The sequence below is a fragment of the Sturnira hondurensis genome, unplaced genomic scaffold (genome assembly GCF_014824575.4).
Source record: "Sturnira hondurensis isolate 20B ecotype Veracruz unplaced genomic scaffold, ASM1482457v3 Scaffold0007578, whole genome shotgun sequence".
NCBI lineage: Eukaryota > Metazoa > Chordata > Mammalia > Chiroptera > Phyllostomidae > Sturnira > Sturnira hondurensis.
In genome coordinates this window covers 427,077-448,852 of record NW_028080209.1, presented here as the reverse complement: position 1 = coordinate 448,852, position 21,776 = coordinate 427,077, and the positions used below count along the sequence as shown (strand labels likewise).

Below are 21,776 nucleotides of genomic sequence, written 5' to 3'. Positions count from 1 at the left end.
AAGCTACACTAACCTCCTCTCAGGACCAATCTGGAATTGTAAATAAACTATAGAGAAATCATCCAGAGAAACCAACTGAACAATAGCTGGAGAGAAGCCTTACAACCACGCACAGACATGAGAAGCCAATTCACCACAAAGTGACTGGTACGGAGTGCAGAGGAGATGTGAGGAGGCTGGCTGGACTCCTATGGGCAGCAGATGAAGTACTGGAGGGATATTTCAGTGGCTGGGGGTTTTCCCTCTGAGGAGTGTGGGGTCTAAACCCCAAGCTGGGCTCCCCAGCCTATACAGTACCAGAGCAGGAAAGGAACCAGATAACATGTAGCTGTGAAAAGCAGCATGTGGGGGCCCACCAGGCCGCAGGGGATCACGGACAGAGCCCCCACTGTGAAAACGGTGGCGGGACTTGGTTTCTGGTCCCTGGAGCCGGCGGGTATCTTGACATCTTCCGGACCTTCTCCTTCTCAGCCTTGAAGGAAAGAACAAGGTCTTGGCATGTGCGTCATGTTCCAGGAAAGTGATAGTCATGAGGGCACTGTTATCTGTGGGCTAATGTTCTCAGGATGTGAGAACATCTTGCCCTCTTGATAGCCTTCGGGAATGTACAAACTTTTGTAACACAGCATTGTTCTCAGGCCACTGTAGTTCTGCATATAAGCCAGCAGTTCCTTGAATAAACTTGCCATTTGCCAGCCAGGAGCACTTGGACCTCTCCATTATTTTAATTAAGTTAAGTCCATCGCCTCACCTCGCGAACACCTTGCTGCCGCGGGCGGCGGCAGCAGCAGGGTTTCTGTCTGCCAGGGAGTGATGGTTGGAGATGCAGAGAACCTCTTAAAGGGCGAACCTACAAAATTACAGCCACTCACCCAGGGCTCTGGCAGAGGGAGGGCAGAGTGGACTAGAGACACTTGAGGAGAATTTAGGGTTGGTGGCTCTGGGGAGAGAACTGAAGGAACAGCTACCAAGATCCCTGTGCTGAGGATTCCCCATACTGGAGGAGACATCTCTCTTAGGCTAAGAACTCTTTCCTGGATGGTGTCAACCTGAGAGGAAGCAAGAGGCCCACCCACAGTAATTATTCTGTCCTACCCTGTGGTGCTCAAGCCTGACTGATGATTACAGGTTGATTAGATTAACAGGTGAAGGACACAGCCACAGACTGTGGATCACTTGAACTGGCTGCCTAGGGCCAGACTGGGACACCATCTGACATCACCAGGGGCAGATCCAGAAAGAGAAGACAGTGGTAAACACTGGATTCTACTGACACAAATTCCACCCCAGTCTTCTTCATGGTTTGTATTATTTTCTCTCCTGTATAGCTTTTTTAACATTCATTTTTTTGTCCTTCAAGTCTGTGCCTATTATGTCAGTAGTTTTTATATTACAGTTTATTTCAAATATCATATTTTGCTCCTCCCTTCTCTTACTCCATTTTACCTTCTTCTTTCCTCTTCTTATTTTCAGTTTAACTTTCACTTTTTGTCTCACTACAACTTGTTTCTATTCCATGCTCTTACCATTTCTACCACACCCAGCTTCTGAAAACCATTTTTCTTGTCATTAGTTACCTCACACTTTTTCCTGTTCTTAAGGTACCCTTATTCTCTCTCCATCTTTATCAATCTTTGCTTGTCAGTTGTGGATATGGTGATTGTTGTTGCATTTCTTCAATTTTATTTCTAGATCTTCACTATTTTTTTAAAATATTTTATTTATTTATCTTTAGAGGGGAAGGGAAGGAGAGAGGAGAGAAATATCAATGTATGGTTGCCTCTCGTGAGTCCCCTGCTGGGAACTGGCCTGCAACCCAGGCATGTGCCCTGACTGGGAATCGAACCGCGATCGTGTGGTTCACAGGCCCGCGCTCAATCCACTGAGCTACACCAGCCAGGGCACTATTTTTTATTTCAAATCTCAAATTTTACCATTCCTGTCTCCTACTCCATTTTACCTACATCTTGCCCCTTTTCTTTTGTTTTAAATTTTAATTTTTCCTGGTCTTAGCCTAGTTTTCATTCTTCACTATAGTATTCCTTTTCCTCTATCTTCTCAAAATTTACTTCTCTTTCCTCAAGACATCCCTTAGGCTTTTCTTTCTTTCTTTCTTTTTTCCTATTATTCCCACCTCACCTATAATACTTTCCTCATTTGTTGTTGATATTGCTGTGCTGGATGTTTTTCCAATTTGATTCCTGCGTTTTTTCTTTCTCACCATATATTTTTTAGATTTCTGCTTAAACATAGTATTATATGCTCTCTTCTTACATCATTCTGCCCTTTCCCCTCCCATTTTTATTTATGATGTCAATTTTATTTTCTTTCCCTCTTTGACTTGTCTCTATTCCCCACTACTATTATTGGCTCTCCCTCTATGCTCTCAAAATTTTTTTTCTTTCAGTTACTCATGTCATATTCATTTTTCCTTTCTAATAATAGTCTTAATCTTATTACACCTTTATTAATATTGGCTCATTTGCTGTTGATAGTGTGGTTGTGGGTAAGGATTATTTTTGAAGGTGTGGGTTTGTTTTCTGGGCTGTTTGGTTTTGTTCTGGCAGCACCTGTACAACAGCATACAAGACATGGTGGGTAGAACAATTCTCAGTCAGAAAGCCACAGGGAAGAAACCACCAAAGAATGACCAAAGAACAACCAAAACCCAATACATCCAGAGAGCTAACATAAATGGCATAAAGGGCATCCTAAGAGGATGAAATCAGGCTTAGGAGATCAAGGAGACTGCACAACTGAGTCCCACAGGTCTTCTACCATATAAGGTTGCATCAGAAAGAAAGGGAATCAAAGCAGAAAAAAAAACCCAAGAACAATCACATAAAATGGGGAAACAATGAAACAACTCACAATCAAAAGGAAAGGAGGAATCCCCAGAAAGAGTGACAAGTGATATAGAATTGAGCAAACTATCAGATATTGAGTTAAAAATAAGGGTTATATGGATGCTCAAGAGACTCAGTGAGAACTACAGAGAACTCCAGGGAAGCTACAAGGAACGTATTGTGAACTATACCAGCATGAATAAGGACATAGAAACTATCAATAAAAGACAGGAAGGAATGCAGAATACAATATCTGAAATGAAGAACACAGTAGAAGGAATTAAAATCATTTTAGATGAAATAGAAGATTGAATCAGTGAGCTGGGGGAAAAGGTAGGAAAAAATTCTCAGACAGAGCAACAAAATGAAAAAAGGCTCAAAAAGAATGAAGATGGTTTAAGGGAGCTGCAGGACAGCATGAAATGTAATAACATCCACATCATAGGAATACCAGAAGGAGAAGAGAAACAAGGCATAAAAAACCTGTTTGAAAAGTAATGACAAAAACCTCCTTAACCTGATGAGAGAAAAAGTCATGCAAGTCTAGAAAGCATAGAGGGTCCCAATCAAGATGAACCCAAAGAGGTCCACTCCAAGATACATCATCATTAAAATGACAACATTTAAAGACAAAGGGAGAATCTTAAAGGTAATAAGGGACAAACAGCTAGTAACATACATAAGAGCCCCATAAGATTACCAGTTGATTATTCAACAGAAACACTACAAGCCAGAAGGAAATGACAAGAAATATTCCAAGTGATGAAAAGCAAAAGACTGAAACCAAGACTATCCTGCCCAGTAAAGTTCTCACTTAAAATGGAGGGTGAAATAAAAAGCTTACCAGACCAAAAAATATATATAATGTATACATTTATTTTAGCACATCTCTAACAAATCAGCACTGCAAGATATGATAAAGATACTACTTTAAGAATATGAAGGAAAAGAGAGAAGGAGAGAGGAACACAAGTACAAAGAGAAAAATTGGTACCTATTAATAAGTACCTATTAATAATAGCCTTAAACATAATAAGATTAAATGCTCCAATCAAAAGACATAGAATACCTGAATGGATAAGAAATCATAACCCACATATATGCTGCCTACAGGAAACCCACCTTAGGACAAAAGACCTATATAGACTGAAAATGAAGGGTTAGAAACAAATTTTATAGGCAAACAGACAGAAAAAAAAAGCCAGGGTAGCAATACTCATATCAGACAAAATAGACTTAAAAAAGAGGGCCCTAAAAAGAGACCCGGAAGGTCACTTCATAATACTCAAAGGAAGAATCCATCAAGAAGACATAAACATTGTAAATATATATACACTTAACACAGGAGCACCCAAATACAAAGAAAATCTTGTAGGACTTCAAGAAGCATATTGACAGCAACACAATAATACTAGGGGATTTTAACATTTCACTGTCAAAAATGGATACATCTTCCAAACAAAATATCAACAAAGATATTACAGCATTGAACAATGTCCTAGATCAAATAAACTTAACTGATATATATAGAAACTTTCATCCCAAAGAAGCAAAATACACATTCTTTTCAAATGCACATGGTATGTTTTCAAAGATAGATCACATGATAGGACACAAAACAAGCCTCAACAAGTTCAAAAAAATTGAAATCATATCAAACATTTTCTCTGAACACAAAGGATTGAAACTAGAAACCAACCTCAAGGAAAAAAAACTCAAAACCCCTCAAATTCATGGAGATTGAATAGCATGCTATTAAACAATGAATGGGTCAAGAATGAGATCAAGGATGAAATCAAAAAGTTTCTGGAAACAAATGAAAATGTACTCACAACAATCCAAACTTATGGGAGACAGCAAAGTCAGTCCCAAGAGGGAAGTTCATAGCAATACAGGTCTATCTAAAAAAGATAGAAACATTTTAAATAAACAACCTAACCCTAAGCCTACAAGAACTCAAAGAACAACAACAAAGACAGCCCAGAGCAAGTAGAAGGAAGGAAATAACCAAGATCAGAGTACAATTAAATGACATAGAGACTAAAAGCACAGTTCTAAGGATCAATACATCCAGGAGCCAGTTCTTTGAAAAGGTAAACAATATCAACAAGCCTTTAAGCAGACTCATCAAGAAAGAAAGAGAGAGACTCCCCCAAAACATAATCAGAAATGAAAGAGGAGAGATTACAACTGACACCACAGAAATACAAAGGATTGTAAGAAATTACTATGAAGAACTATATGCCAAGAAATTTGAACATCTAGGTGAAATGGACAAATTTCTAGAAACATATAATCTTCCAAAACTTAATGAAGAAGAAGCAGAAAGACTGAACAGACCAATAACAGCTGACAAAATTGAAGCAGTAATCAAAAAACTCCCATCACACAAAAGCTCTGGACCAGACAGTTTCACAGGAAAATTGTACAAAGCATTTAAGGATGAGCTAACCCCTGTCCTTCACAGATTATTCCAAAAAATCCAGGAAGATGGAAGACTCCCAAACTCTTTTTATGAAGCCAGCATCATCCTAATCCCAAAACCAGATAAAGAAATAACAAAGAAAGAAAACATCACGCCAATATCACTGATGGACATAGATGCTAAAATCCTCAACAAAATATTGGCAAACCACATCCAGCAATACGTTAAAAAGATCATACACCATTATCAAGTGGAATTCATCCCAGGGATGCAAGGATGGTACAATATTCACAAATCAATAATGGCAATATATCACTTGGGAAAGGAAAAGGAAAGACAAAAGGAAAGACAAAAATCATATGATCATCTCAGTAGATGTAGAAAAAGCATTTGATAAGGCAAAGCACACATTTATGATAAAACACTCAGCAAAGTAGAAATAGAGAGAGCATTCCTCAACATAATAAAGGCCATATATGAGAGACCTTCAGCTAACATCATACTCAATGGGCAAACACTTGGAGCTTTCTCAATAAAATCAGGAACAAGACAAGGTTATCCACTTTCACCACTTCTATTCAACATAGTATTGAAAGTCCCAGCCACAGCAATCAGAAAAGAAAAAGAAATAAAAGTCATCCAAATTGGAAAACAGGAAACAAAACTGTTATTGTTTGCAGATGACATATAGTGTACATAGAAAATTCTATAGACTCCCTCCCAAAACTGCTCTACCTAATAAAGGAATATGGCAAAATAGTGGGATACAAAGTCAGTATCCAGTAATCAAAAGTATTATTGTACACCAACAATGAAACATCAGAAACAGAAATCAGGAGAAAAATCCCATTTGATATAGCAACAAGAAAAATAAAATACCTAGGAGTAAACCTAACCAAGGAGGTAAAAGGCCTGTACTCAGAAAACTACACAACACTGAAGAAAGAAATTAAGGAAGACATAAACAAATGGAAACATATAGCATGTTCATGGATTGGAAGAATTAACATCATCAAAGTGTCTATACTACCCAAAGCAATTTATTGACTCAATGCAATTCTTATTAAAGTACCAATGGCATATTTCACAGGTATAGAACAAACATTTCAAAAATTTATGTGGAACTGTAAATGACCCCGAATAGCCACAACAACTTTGAGGAACAAAATAGGAGGGATCACAATACCTGATATCAAACTGTATTACAAGGCCACTATTAACAAAACAGCCTGTTACTGGCATAAGAACAGATACATGGACCAATAGAATAGAACAGAGAGCCCATAAATAAACCCAAGTCTCTCTGGTCAATTAATATTTGACAAAGGGGGGAGCAGCATAAAATGGAGCAAAATGTACCCTCTTCAACAAATGGTGTTGGGAGATATAAACAGCTACATGCAAAAAAATGAAACTCAATCATCAACTTACACTATACACAAAAGTAAAGTTAATGTGGATAAAAGACTTAAATACAAATGGTGCGACTTCCACCAAGATGGAGGCATAGGTGGAAACACTGTGCCTTCTCCCACGACCAAGTTTGAATACAACAAAGGTTTAGTAAACAAAGACGCAGCCAAAGAACAGAAAATTGAACTACACGGAAGTCCGACAACAACGAACCCTTCAACTGGGACGTGTAAGAGGGGCGGAGCCAGCAGCGGAGCAGGGACAGGCAAGGAAGATCCCCTGACCCAGGTGCACAGGCAGCCAGAGGAGCAGCGGGTAGCAGCACGGACCTAGTGAGGGTGTGGGGAAGGCTGATGGTGTGCATTCGTGCGCAGATAAACCAGCAGAGGAGTGAGCAGTGAGATGGACCGCGCAGGCACCAGCGGGTGAACCCAGTGAATGTGCAAGGCGGTGGGCTGACCGCCATCACACATTTGCGGGCAGTGGGATGGACGCGCGTGGGCCCAGTGGGCGGTGGCTGAGGGGACCACCATTGCTTTCCTTTGACCCCACCCCCACATACAGCGTCACAACCCAGCGACTGAGTTGCCCGGCCCTGGTGAACACCTAGGGCTCTGCTCCTCATATGTAACAGGCACGAACATTCCAAAACATGGCTCAAGAAGAACTCAAAGCCCCAGAGCTGATAACTCTAAGCAAAAAAGAAATAGCAAACCTCTCAGATGCACAATTCAAAACACTGGTGATCAGGATGCTCACAGAACTGGTTGATTATAGCCACAAATTAAAGGAACATATGAAGGCTAAACTAATTGAAATGAAGGGAGATGCACAGGAAACCAATAGTGATGGAAAGGAAACTGGGACTCAAATCAATGGAATGGATCAGAAGGAAGAATGAAACATCCAACCAAAAAAGAATGAAGAAACAAGAATTCAAAAAAAATGAGGAGAGGCTTAGGAAACTTCAGGACATCTTTAAACATTCCAACATCCAAATTATAGGGGTACCAGAAGGGGAAAAAAACAGCCACGAGTGGAAAACGTATTTGAACAAATAATAAAGGAGAACTTCCCCAGTCTGGCAAAGGAAATAGACTTCCAGGAAATCCAGGAAGCTCAGAGAGTGCCAAAGAAGTTGGACCCAAGAAGGAACACACCAAGGCACATCATAATTACATTAGCCAAGATTAAAATGAAGGAGAGAATCCTAGAAGCAGCAAGAGATAAGGGGACAGTCACCTACAAAGGAGTTCCCATCAGACTGTCAGCGGATTTCTCAAAAGAGACCTTCCAGGCAAGAAGGGGCTGGAAAGAAGTATTCCAAGTCATGAAATCCAAAGACCTATATCCAAGATTTGCTCTATCCAGCAAAGCTTTGATTTAGAATGGAAGGGCAGGTAAAGTGCTTCTCAGATAAGGTCAAATTCAAGGAGTTCATCATCACCAAGCCCTTATTATATGAAATGTTGAAGGGACTTAACTAAGAAAAAGAAGATAAAAAAATATGAACAGTGAAAGGACAGCAAACTCACAGTTATTAACAACCACACCTAAAACAAAAGCAAACCAAGAGGACAGCTAGATCAGGAGCAGAACCATAGAAATGAAGAACACATGGAGGGTTAGCAATAGGGGACTGGCAGGAGGAGAAGGGGGGAGAAGGTATAGAAAATAACATAGACAGTAGGTAGAAAATAGATAGGGGAGAGGGCAAGATTAGTAGGGGAAAAATAGAATCTAAAGAAGTTGAGACACATGGTCACAAACTAAAGGGGGGAATGGTGGGGGACGGGGTGTGGAGGGTGGAGGGGAATGAACGGGGGAAATAGAACAACTGTAATGGTATAATCAATAAAATATATTTTAAAAAACTAAGCAAAAAATAATAAAAAATAAATTAAAAAAATAATAAAAATAATTTTATTTTATTTTATTTTTTTAAAATATTTTATTTATTTATCTTTTTAGAAGGGAAGGGAAGGAGAGAGGAAAGAAACATCAATGTATGGTTGCTTCTCGTGCACCCTCTGCAGGGAACTGGCTCCTGCCGGAAACTGTCCTGCAACCCAAGCATGTGCCCTGACTGGGAATCAAACCGCGATCGTCTGGTTCGCAGGCCCACGCTCAATCCACTGAGCTACACCAGCCAGGGCCAAAAATAAATTTATTTTAATAAAAATAAAAGTCCTAGAGGAAAACATAGGCAGGAAGATCTCAGACATTCCATGCAGCAACATCTTCATTGATATCTCCCCTAAGGCAAGGTACATAAAGGAAAGAATAAACAAATGGAATCCCATCAAACTAAAAAACTTCTTCATGGCTAAGGAAAACAGCATTAAAATGAAAAGAGAACAAATTATATGGGAAAACATATTTGCCAATGATACCTCAGACAAGGATTTGATCTCTAAAATATATAAAGCACTCACATGACTCCACTTCAGGAAGACAAAAAAAAATTAAAAATGGGCAAAACACTTGAACAGATACTTCTCCAAGGAGGATATACAGAGGGCCCAGAGACATATGAAAAGATGCTCAGCATCACTAGCCATCAGAGATATACAAATTAAAACTACAATGAGATCCCATGTTACACCAGTCAGAATGGCCATCATAAACAAAAAAACAAACAAGTGTTGGAGAGGATGTGGAGAAAAGGGAACCCTACTGCACTGTTGGTGGGATGCAGAAGGTTGCAGCAGCTGTGGAAAACAGTATGGAATTTTCTGAGAAAACTAAAATGGAATTACGTTTTGACCCAGCAATTCCACTGCTAGGATTATATCCTACGAACCCTGAAACACCAATCTAAAAGAACACATGCACCCCAATGTTCATAGGAGAACAATTTACAATAGCCAAGTACTAGAAGCAACCTAAGTGCCCATCAGTAAATGAGTGGATCAAAAACAGTGGTACATTTACATAATGGAATACCATGCAGCAGGGAGTAAGAAGGAGCTCCTACCCTTTGCAATGTCATAGATGGAACTGGAGAGCATTATGCTAAGTGAAATAAGCTAGCATGAGGGACAAATACCATATAATCTCATCTTTAATTAGAACATAACCAACAAAAGAAAAAAAAGCAAGCAAAATATAACCAGAGACATTGAAATTAAGAACAATCTAACAGTAACCAAAGGGGAGGTGTGGGAGGGATAATGGGGCAAAGGGTTTTTAGGAACTACTATAAAGGACACATGGACAAAACCAAAAGAGGGGTAGAAGCAAGGGAGGGAGGTGGGTTTGGCTGGGGTGTGGCAGGGGATTGGTGGGGGAAAAATGTAGACAACTGTAATTGAACAACAATAAAACAATTAAGAAAGAAAAAAAATAAAGTCTTGGTTCTGAACTGCTGTTTCTTTTGCCCTAGTCCCCACCACAGAACTGCACTGGGTGGGGGTGGGGGGTGGGAGGGTGGGTCTGGTGGGAGTAATCAGGTTTGGCAGGGCTGATCTAAACAGTTTTGGGGGTGGTGCCCAGTACCAGTAAACCCATGGGAGTGGGGCAGGCAATTCCTTTTTTTCCCAAGATACCATGGGCTGAACTAAACCCTGGAGATTGGATTTGCTTTCCCACAATGTAGCCAAGCAACTTACACTCACCCATCTGGCTCCAGGACAGAAGCCTCCCCAGGACAGACAGTCTGAAAATCTCAGCTCTGTGTGCTCCCCTGCTTGCTGCCAAACCAAACATGGCAAGGCTAAAAGTTCCAGCCTCGTGCTACACTCTTATGTCTTTAAGCAGCTGGTCTCAGTTGGATGGAGCCAAAAGTTGCTGCTCTGTAGTGACTCCTAACCCAGCTTGGGGTGGTGCCTCTATGCCTCTGAATTCAGGAGCAGGAGTCGCTCCAGGTTAGGGGAAGGGTGCTTGCTGTGCACTTGAGGTGAGGGTGACCAGTCCTCTTTCCTCAACCACACCATTAAGTCACTCTCTGAGTCTCCACCTAAATAGAAAATAGAGAGCCCCCTAAAGTCACTGCTGGGTGTAGCCAGCAGACCCCTCCAGAGGACCCGAGTACGGCAGTGGGGCCTCTCCAGCAGCCAGAGTCCGTCCACAGCATGAACCCCCCAGGTTGTTACTGTAACAAGAGTGCTCTACCCTGGAAGGTGCACTCTGAGTCTCCCAGCCTCACTGAATCCCCCTGAGTCTCCCTGCCAGATGCCACACAGACCCCTTCCCAGGGACCCCTGCATGACCCCATGCTCCTAGGTGGAGGGAGTGCTGCAGCTGTGACATCTCTCTGGCTCCTCAGCTGCTGAAGCACCCTCATGCAGGGGCTTTCCCCTGCTGCAGCTCAACCCTCTCACCAGTGTCTATGTAGCTTCTTCTCTACTCCTTTGTTATATTTCACATCAGCTATCTTTCAGTTGGTTGTTTGGGTTGATTGCTTTGCAATTTAGCTCTTAACTTGGTTTGGAGCTGGGAGCACGTGAACACAGCTCCATGTACTTTCCATCTTGGAAATCTAGTATATCTTTTTCTTTAAATATTTCCTTATTTTTTTCTGAACAGAGCCCAATTCACTGAAAAAATATGCAATGAACAAGGATTGTGCCAATTTTTGCCAGTGCTCCATGGTTCAGAAAACCATTCTAGGTTCAGAGTAGTTGCTAAGTAGTATATGAAGAGACCTTCTGAGAGAAGCCAGAGACTAACCGACTGTCTCCAAGCTGGGCATTATCGCTCTCAATGGTGGGACTTGGTCATATATCCAAATTGTAATCTCATTCTGACTTCATATCCTTTGTCAAGTAAGATTATCAAAGGGGCTGGGAGTAATGGTGGATGTAGTGCAACACCCACCTCAGTCCCCTGTCCCTCAGAATAGCTTCAGCTTTCATACATGAGAATATAAGGTCATTCTCCCCACATATCATTGCTGCTGATGCAGTTGTCCATCAACCATGACTCTAGGTGTAAGCTTAAGCAGGGCTAAATATATTCCAGTTGAATATTAGAGACTCTCTTACTGGTAAGAACTCATGGAAGAAGGTAACATTATAAAAATTCCATGGAGAGATATTTGAGGTTTTCCTGAAGAAGAAGCAACATGGTGACCACAGATCTAAAAGCAGGGGAAGAATGGTTTCTGGAAATATCCCAGGAATCAGCAGGGAAAAGGAAACAGAGATGAGAGGAAAAACACCAGAGATGAGCAGGAAACAGTAACATGCATAGGTGAGTGCCGAGTGACCTCACTGAGGCAGGAAGGGGATGAGGAGATTGACAGGAAGAAAGAACCTGAAGAAATGGATCAGGAGATAAGGCCCAGTCATACAGGGAGTGCATAGCGCGCAACCTGGGTTCTCATCACTTTCCTCTTCTGTTTTGAAGGGCCATTTCTCTGCATGAAATTGGTGTTTCCGGCTTCTATACCAGGGGCATGCACTTCTCATGTTCCCAGATTTTGAAAATTCCCTGTGTCATCTTATTTTCTATCTTCCTGCTTAACCCATTTCCATAGTCCTAGTCCTTTCACCCTCCAACATCCTTGGCACCATCCAAGCACAGCCCTTAGATGATAAGGAAGGAGTTCTCCTCAATGCCCAGGTCAACCTCTGCAGACTGGTGTCTCTCTCTTCTCTGAGAATGGGTTGGAACCAGGGATTCTGGGAAAAGAGGCGATGGGTTTAGAAAGGCATAGGGTCCAAAGGGGAGCAGAGAGAGTCCGTTGATCAGAGGGTCAGGAGTGAGGGTGTAGGCAGAGTTGGAACATTCAGTCGTGATGTCCAGACTAGCCTGTGAGTGAGCAGTGTTTCTCAGTTCTCCAAAGGGTCAAACTCTACAAACCTGTCACTCTCAGGTTGCTCCCACTTGATCCTCTTTTCAAGGTTCCATGGAGACCTGCTCATCTGAATGAAAATCATTGGGCAACTGGTGTAAAGGGTGTGCCGTATGCCTACGTGGTCAGTTACTGATCAAAGGTGGCAGAGCATGGAAACAGGAGAGGGTGGGCGAGACTACAGGAGGGAGTCCGACACGCTGTGCACACCGATGGAATGCAAACAATGCTTGAAAGTGCCTGGGTACAAATCCCAGCTTCCTTTCCTTTTCTCTTAGCTTTCTCACATGTCTGGGGTTTTCTAAGGTTGTGTTTGAGAAGTCTGGTCCAGAAACAAGAACTGGATAAAAACAACTTGTGGTTTGAGGCTCCTGCGCACTCGCAGGGATGTGTCTTACAGATTAGCCCATATATTGGTGTGTTGACTAATAGACTGACCAGATTTAGTAAGGTTAGCAATTGACCAAAACTGTGCTCAAGGGATAGTTGAATTTATTTATTAATTGTCCAGTGAACATTACAAAAATGTCAGCATTTCAGAAAGAAAATTTTCTTTATTTTAACCTATTTTGGTATCAATTATTTTTAAAAGTTATATTTTATTTTTATAAATGTTAACAATTCAAAGTCTCTTTTGCTAATTTCTCTGAAGGATCAATTTATAATAGATACCAAATTCATCCAAAACATATTTTAAGTAAAATTTTTATTTCAATTTACATTCAAAGCATTTTAAACAACTTCTGAAATTTTAAGTGAATTGTGATTGTCTGGTTTACATTTTGTGTTTACAAATGCACTTGTTATAATCTGTAGTGGAAGCCTGGGCTGCTCGTTGGCAGAAAGATGGAGTGGAGTCCTGGAGAACAAGGGAATGGGGTGGGGGGTGGGGGAGAGGGCCCCAGAAACTTGGGGGGTGTGATTCTCCGTGCTCTAATACACTTCCAAACCTCCAACTGTGGTTTAGCATATTTTTAACAACTTGAGAGATATAAAAAAAGAAATTATTTTGGAGTACATTAATTTGGGGTACATTTAGCAAACTGGCCATTGGCAAATGAGTTTCTTAGTAAACCAGTTTTTGGTGGATTGGGTTCCTCCAATTAACCTGGATCTTTTTTGAATCACATACAAAGCTCCCTCCACACTGCTTCCCAGGTGGCTTTATGAACAGAAAACCATGTCTTGGCACTTCTCTGCTTAAGTTATTGATGCGGACTCTGGCCAGCAGGGTCTGTGTGTTGTGGCGGCTATGAGTAAATTCACACGGACTGCAGAAGTTCTGTGGAGAAAAGGGATGACAAGGCCACTCTCTGAGAGAGAGAGAGGGCCCTGACCCCTTCCTGGACAGGCTTTTATTGCTTTTCTGGATTACATCAAGGGTGGTCCTCATTTACTATGCACAGGTTTGCTTTAGGTGATTACCTTTTACAGGTAACGAAGGAAAGGATGTTGCTGATTGCTTCTTACAGGTATCAAGGAAAAGGATGCTGCAAATGCAAGGGGAAAGGTGGTCAAACTGGTCATACTATATCCTTGGGAGGTTTAGCATAGATTTTAGGAAGCCATTTTAAAGATATGCAGTAAACATTTTCTACTTCAATCCAGGGTGAGGGAATTTTAGCAAAAAGCAAGCCTCAAAACAGTTTAGGTATGATGCAGACCTAGTTTCCCACGGGGAAACCAATCCATGGGTTTGGCTTCTTGTGTGCCGAGCTGCGCCTGTCAGTTTCCCGATAGATCTGGGCTATATTTGCCATGCCACGTGGAACAGTTCCCTATAAATTACCTCTATTTTCTCTTGTCACACTGGGAAGAACAAAACAGGTGAATTTCAATGGTGCTGTTGCTAAACCTTGGTAAGACCAGAATACCTGAATCCCACCCTCTAAGCATACCAAACCACACGCTGTGAGTTCTTCCCCCCACCCCCTACCCTGCCAACCCTTGCATCCCTGAAGTCTTGCCAAACTTCCCTGTCTGCAGTCAGATAAGTCTCTGTGTGGTGTTTTTCTTTTGTTTTTGCTCAGAATGGCCCCTATTGGCTCAGCCATCACCTGCTCTGAGAAGCACACCTGGAAAGTCTGTCTCAGTTCCATCATGACCTTTACACCATCAACTCTTCGTCCTCCTCATCTTGAAAAATTATTATTCATGATTTAATTCACAAATAAAGCTCATCTTCTAGTCCTATGTTGCCAACCCTTTGCAAGAGAAAAAAATAACTGAACCAATGGGCATCATTATTAATTTATAGTTCTGAGTCCCTGAGCTTTCAACCTTGTCTTTAGTCAGCACATATGCCCTTCCCTGTAGCAGCTGTTGCAAACTTTTGTCTTGTTTATTTTTCCCCATATATATTTCCCTCCCCACGTGTGAACTCCTGGAAGGCAGGATTCTTGTAGTTTCACCTTTGAAACCAAGGACCTTACCTCTTTAGGGGTATAAAAAGTATTGTTAAGTGACAGTAACCACTGTCTGGTACCTGCTGGGTTTTGGGGGAAGGGGAAAAAGCTATTGAGAACAAGACTGCATGGATGTGTCGGTGCTGAGATGCAGGGGACCCCAATCATGGGGTGGGAAATGCGAGGCACTCAGCCCATGGTCAGGTCAGGGCTTTAGAGATTTGGCGGCAGCTACAACAAGGAGCAGCCAGTCCCTCTTCCTCTAAATCTCATCATGATGGGTGACGTGTGGTCCTCGACTCTCTGCCTTAACAGCCCACGTGCTCACAGAGCTGCACTCACTTTGCTCTCCTTTCGTCAATCTGTGTTATGACTCTGTTGCACTCAAGTTTCCACATGTGTGAGCTCACTGAAAGGAGGACCAAGTTCTGAGATCTGAAATTATAACTAAGTGGCAGTTCTGGGCAGGGGTAGTCTTATCACTGCAGAGAAGGAAAAGGCAGGGGTTCATGATCAAATACATCTGATGCACTTCCCCCACCCCTTTCCCTCCGTAATGAGGGGGTAAGGGGTAGGGATTCAAAATCACGGTAATTCCATCATGTGGACAGATACAGGAAATAACAAGAAGACTTTGCTGTCTTTTTTAGTGATATAAAAAAACCCCGATGAACTCACTACTATTACATTAGAACTCACGTGTATGCAGCTCAGCACAGGTCACAGAGGAATTTTCCACATTATAAAGGACAGTGTCCTTTGAGGTGTGCATTCTTTCTACAGATAAGGCAAAACTGAGTCTCTCAGAGCTAAAATATTTTATCCTCGATCACTCTGCTACTAATTTGACTCTTTTTCAGATTATCTAAAATGAGATTTTAAAGTGATAATTTTGTGTAAAGAGAAAGGACTGACTTTATATGAGTTGTCAGGGCCTAAAGATGGTGGATGCAATCTATCAAGAAGATCGCACCAGGAGGGCTTGGCTAAGGCAACCCAAACAGGATACTGCAGCCGAGCCAGGTGGCCCCACCCTTGGGGGCATCCCTTGATCACGAGTACTAACTACCAATCAAGATGCTGATCACGCGCCCACCCACCAACTGCCGCCAAGAGCATGCAGTGAGCATGCACAGGACAACCTATCAGGACCACCTCCCCTTTTCCCCTGCCCCCTATATAACAGCCCCGCCCAAAATAAAATTTGCAGCTTGATCAGAATCCTTTGCCTTGCTGCCTTTCTCTGCACCTCTTGTTCCCATCCCTATTCATCCATTTCAGGTAGACTCGGGACCCCAGTTGACTGTTCCGCGGGACGGAACAATGAGTAGTCATGAAAAATTCATCTGACTGGTTACCTAGCGGATCACATGGGAACATATGTGAGTAGCTTTGTAAAGATTTAGAAAATGTAGGGATAAATGCTTGATAAATGCTTGTATTTCTAATTATATTACCATTGACATTAAGAAGGTCACAGAATCCTTTAAAATAAGTAATATTTCTTGATTACTAAAGTGAGTGGAAAATGGGGTCCTGGATGGCAATTCAGGTGACAAAGTAATTGTTATGTTCATGGTTAACGCACTGACCACACACAGATTCCAAGGGATGTTGACCAGGGAAGATGATTTCTCCCTGGATTTCCACAAAGAAGGAGTCCATACCCTTAATCTTCCACACTGAGGGAACAGAGGATGTCCCCTGGGGGAGTCTCAATACTGTACCTTCACTCATGTTAATGACTGTTTCTTTATTTCATTGTCTATCCACATGGGCACACACTGCCCTCCTCCAAAGTGCCCTGCCTTTGGGCCAGTGGGATGATTCAGGTGAGGTGCCAGGAGCAGGGATATCTGTCTGAGTGGCCTTCGTCTCAGACCAGGCCAGCAGTGGCTGCACTGAAGAATGTAGCCAGGACAATGACAGTGTAGGGAACTCTAGAAAGGGTAGAGAATGCTGATGGGGTCAGGGCAAGCGGCTGGAAGATATCCAAACCAGGGCCTTTCAGATGAGATTTCAGCCAATCAGAAAAAGGAGTCTAAGTTGACACTTTTGTTGCTAGTAGAGAAGTCTGTGTGAAGAGGTCAGTGAGACAGGGAATACCCAAGTCTGACGCAGCCTCCACGGCACAGCCCCAGAACCAAAGTGATGAATTTTCCCTTTAGGACCAGGGAGGGGGTGTGGCAGGGGAATGGACCAGAGACCTCTGTTATTCTGAGGGACCCTGAATGAGGGTTGAGGAAACTACGGTAACTTCAAGTACTTTCTCTGACCATTCTTTCTTATCCCCAAACCCTCTTCCAGGTGTGAGTTGGATGGATGTTCACCCTTTATGCTTCCACCCTCATTCTTGAGTTGTGCTGACCCTGACACCCCACTGCACGAGGAAGCCCAGGGACAAATTCCCCAGGCTCAGGGTCTCTGGAGTGATGCGCCCGATGGAGAAGACTGGAGCAACTCACTGCTGCCCTGTGCCCTTAGTGGGACCTCTTGTTGTTAGGGTGGGCGGGGATAGGAGAAAGCTCTGGCTGGACTTTGCCAAGACGGACATCCTCACAGTAACCTGAGTCTGAGGAAGAGACCACCAATGCTGTATTGCTGCTTTGTTTAGAGGGGACCAATCCCCAGCTCCCATGGGCAGCCAACAAAAATAAAACCCCACGACATTCCCTGCTTGGGTATGACTTCTCCCAGCCTCTGCAGACTTGGGGAACCTCGCCTGGGTGCACAAACCCCAATAAAGCTCTTTATTGGCTATTTTATGGCTGATTGGCTTTTTTATCTTGGCGGAGCCTAAGAAAACCTCTCACTTGTCTTTCCTCTTCCCTATTTCTTTTTACCTGGCAAACTCCTTATATTCTGCTTTTAGAGCCTATTCTCAATATTTAAAAGGAGATGCTAAAATACAGAGAATAGAGAGAAGAAGACAGAGAAGAGAGGGAAATGCTTATTGTCTTGTTTATTAGTGTTTGCCAGGCATTGTTTTAATTGCTCTATAACTTTTAGTCCTGCCCCTAGTCATGAGCAAGAGGAGCCTGATAAATGACACATTCATTAAATCCCCACGTCAATAGTCCTGCCACATGGGGTTTGATGCTTAGGGGCTGGTACCATGCAAGCTGTGACTCTGAACATCTGCTCCCCCCGTTAACACTATTCAGGCCCCAGGGAACGCTTCTCCACATCTTCTGCTCCCTGTTCTGGAAACCGAAGGTGACCGTGTCTGAACGTTGTGAGTGGTTGTGGATCATGCCTTTGCTGACAGCTGATGAACCTGTTTCATGGTTCAGGGAGGATTTAAGCAGCTGAAGTGCTTCTAAGAGAAAAATCAACTTCAATGTAGAACCCACCTCAGAGTGGGTTATCCCCTTTGATAAGTGAGGGAGCAGGGGCATTTATCACCTGATTCCCATCTTTCATTGGCCAACAGATATGCTCCAACTGCAGGCTGAGGAAACTTCATGTGGGGAGTTTTAAGAGCTTGCAATAGGTGGCATCACGAACAAGCAAACAAACATGCAAACAATGCCCTTTTCCTCCAAAAAAAAGAAAAAACAACTTAACTTGCAAATACTTTCACTCAAAGAGCACAAATGCAATAAATTCTTTCATAATGAAGAATCACTTGCCAGCAGGGCTGGTTGCGTGTCATTCGTTTGTTTGTGACATTACTAACAGTCACACACAACAGGAGAGAGGAACACAGCGAAATTAACCAGTGATATTACTGGTAAGTTTCTGTATAAGAAGATGTACATGTAAAATGCATGAAACATGATCCACATTTTCCAAAGAAAAGCCCAAGGCAAAAGAGGTTGAGTAGTAATTTGTTGACATTCACAAAGTACATTTGAAAAAGAGCATCAGTTCCCAAACGTTTCCTCTCTGAGCTCTGCTCCTCCCACCACAACTTAAGGCCCCTGGAGTGTTTAAGGTAATAGAAGGGAACATCTCTGTGACAACAATTTTCTCTCTCCTGATATATGATCCCCACTTACTATCCCCCACTAAAAATCTCAAAAGTATAAGAACTATAGGTTTTAACTAAATTATCACACAGATATCTACTCAAGCCATTTTTCTCTTTGGGTTCTGTAGACTCCTAAGGCATTCAATCTTAGATCTTCTATAACAGAGAAAATCATCAGTGCAGTTTGATGAAGACTAGGTTCCAGGCATTGGGTAAAGAACCTTCATAAAAAAACATATGCCCAGAGACAGATGAGGGCCTTCAGCTGCAATGCTGATTGGTTCCTTTTCTGGGGACCCTCCAATCCCACCTTGCATGGACACTTTCACAGGTTTTTATTCTCTGAAGTCTACCTCAGAGTCATCAGGAGGAGCTGTGTTCACTACGGTTACTTTTCCTTTGTTCTCAGTTATGTCTGGGAAAATGGCTCTGTGGATTTCCAGAGGCCTTTGGACAGCAGCTGCAATGGTGACGCTGTTGGTGCTGAGTGCCCCGGTGGCTGAGGGCAGAGACTGTCCACTCGAGAGCAGCTGCTCCCCAGAGCCACCAGCCTGGGGACCAGGCTCTGAGGGACCCTTGGGCTGGGGCATAGGTTGACTATGACCTGAGAATACAGTCTGTTATCACTCATTTCCTCTCTTCAGGAAAGATAGCTATGTTACATTCTCTTTCACCTTTGAATATGAAAGTGAGGGCAATGGCCATCCACTGGCTCAAACCTGGGGATGTTATAGTGGGAGGGAGGAGTTGGTGTGCATCCACTACCAGTGATAGGAAAAGGGGTTATTTTTGAAGGTAAGGATTCTCCAAGGAAGCCACAGCAGGATTTGTCTTTTCAGGGTCCCCCAAGATCTTGTCTGGACTAAATATTGGGTTGACCAAAAGTTTGTCTGGTTTTTTTCCCTTATGATGACTCTGGTACTGCTTAGTTGTCTTTTACTTCTTTCAAAATAATTTTGTTAGATTGTATTATGACATTGTCATATCAGCATGCATTTTTTAAAACATTCAAAATTGGTGAATTTTTGTACAGCCATTTTAATATTGCAGATGGAAAAACATATGGAACATTTTTGGTATATTATGTTTTATTATTTGAAGAAAGGTAAAAACACAACTGAAATGCAAAAAAAGATTTGTGCAGTGTATGGAGAAGATGCTGTGACTGATCAAACATGTCAAAAGTGGTTTGAGAAGTTTCTTGGTACTATTGACATTTTAGCCAAATAATTCTTTGCTGTGGGGCTGTCTCATGCATGGGAAGGTGTTTAGCAGCATCCCTGGCCTCTACCCACTAGAAGCCAATAGCAAGAGATAGCTGACACACTCAAAATATCCAAATCAATAGTTATTGGTGAAATGGAAAATGCCTTTTATTTTATGGAAAGAACCATATGGACTTTTGGGCCATCCCAATACTGAGGGATCCCGAGTTGCAGAAATGTGTCAGCAGGGGTCCCTGGTCTCAGATTGGAGGGAAAGGCCACCACAGCCCTGAGTCCCAGAGGAGGGCTCTGGAGGTGAACTCTGGGGACCTGAGTGCAGCTGGCTGACTGGGCAACTGCAGAGAGGGAATCTCAACTCCAAGTTCCACTGATTTAGGGTCAAATAGTAAATTGAGGGATTCAGAGTCTTGTGTTGGTGGTGGACTGAATTTAAGAGAAAGGAGAATGTAAAGAGGGGAATAGAACACACAGAGAAACCATTTGTTTCAGACACAGGACTCTATCTTCACATAAATTCTGCCAGTCTTCCCAGCACCCCTTGTGTAGGTATTACCGTCTTCCTTGTACACAACTGCATTTATGCTACGGGCGCTCTAGGTAACCTGTCCAAGCTGGGAATTGGCACAGCTTAACTGGATTCTAATTTACATAATTGGAAGCCTGAGCTCTTTGCATGAATAAATGTTGCTTTCTAAGAGTGTGGAGGTGTCTGCCCCTTGCAGCGGTGGTGCGGGGGGAGGGAGGCACTTTCAGGGCCGGAAGAAGATGCCTGTCTGGACAAGGACAGGCTTAATTCCAGACCTTTCCATCACTGCTTCCCTTGAACTCTCATGCACGTGTGGGCACCTGTCTCTGAGGCCTTCAGAGCACATTAAAGCCTTCACCTGACTGTAGAGCTTTTATCATAATTAAACGTGTTATGTGTTATCTGTATATTGAGACTTAGCTGGAGGGAGGCGGGAGCCCACTGAAGAATGAAAGGACTGTATTTTGTTCCTTGAGAGAGACTGGAGGCACCTTGGGGAGCCATGTGAAAAAGTGGGCAGAGGAGGGGAAAAACAGTAATAACATAAGCAAAAAAATACAATAACAAATTTTAAAACTTTACGACAAGTGCTTGTGAGGATGTGGAGAAAAGAGAATCCTCATACACTGTTGGTAGGGTTGTAAATGAGTGCAGCCACTAATGGGAAACAGTTTACAGGTCCCTCAAAAATTATAAATTAACCTGCCACAACATCAGAGCCAAGTAACATGTCAAGGAGCTTCCCTACATTTTCTCCTAGGAGTTTTAAGGTTTTAGGTCTTACATTTAAATCTTTAATTCATTTTGAGTTAATTTTTATGAGTAGTTTAAGAATAAAACCTCATTTTTTTACTAGTGAATATTCAATTTTCCCAGCACCATTTATTAAAGAGACTGTCTTTGCTACATTGAGTGTTCTTGGTTCTCTTGTCAAATGTTAATTGACCATATGTGTGTAGATTTATTTCTGAGCTCTCAATTGTGTTCCATTGGTCCATGTGTCTGTTTCTATGCCAGTACCATACTGTTTTTATTAGTGCAGTTTTGTAATATAGCTTGAAATCAGGAAGGATAGTGACTTTAGCTTTGTTCTTTTAAAAAGATTGGGGGGGAGCGCTATTTAGAGTCTTTTGTGCTTCCATACAAATTTTAGAACTGTTTTTTT

The 21,776-nt window shown here is 42.3% G+C and overlaps 1 long non-coding RNA gene across 1 annotated transcript; it reads left to right on the top strand.

Annotated features, from left to right (window-relative positions):
• The first annotated feature begins 16,216 nt into the window (after nucleotides 1-16,216).
• Nucleotides 16,217-18,322, top strand: LOC118991555 (uncharacterized). Its single transcript, XR_005067441.1, has 3 exons — nucleotides 16,217-16,268; nucleotides 17,194-17,246; nucleotides 18,058-18,322. It is a non-coding gene; the product is annotated as an uncharacterized LOC118991555 (long non-coding RNA).
• Nucleotides 18,323-21,776: the final 3,454 nt, after the last annotated feature.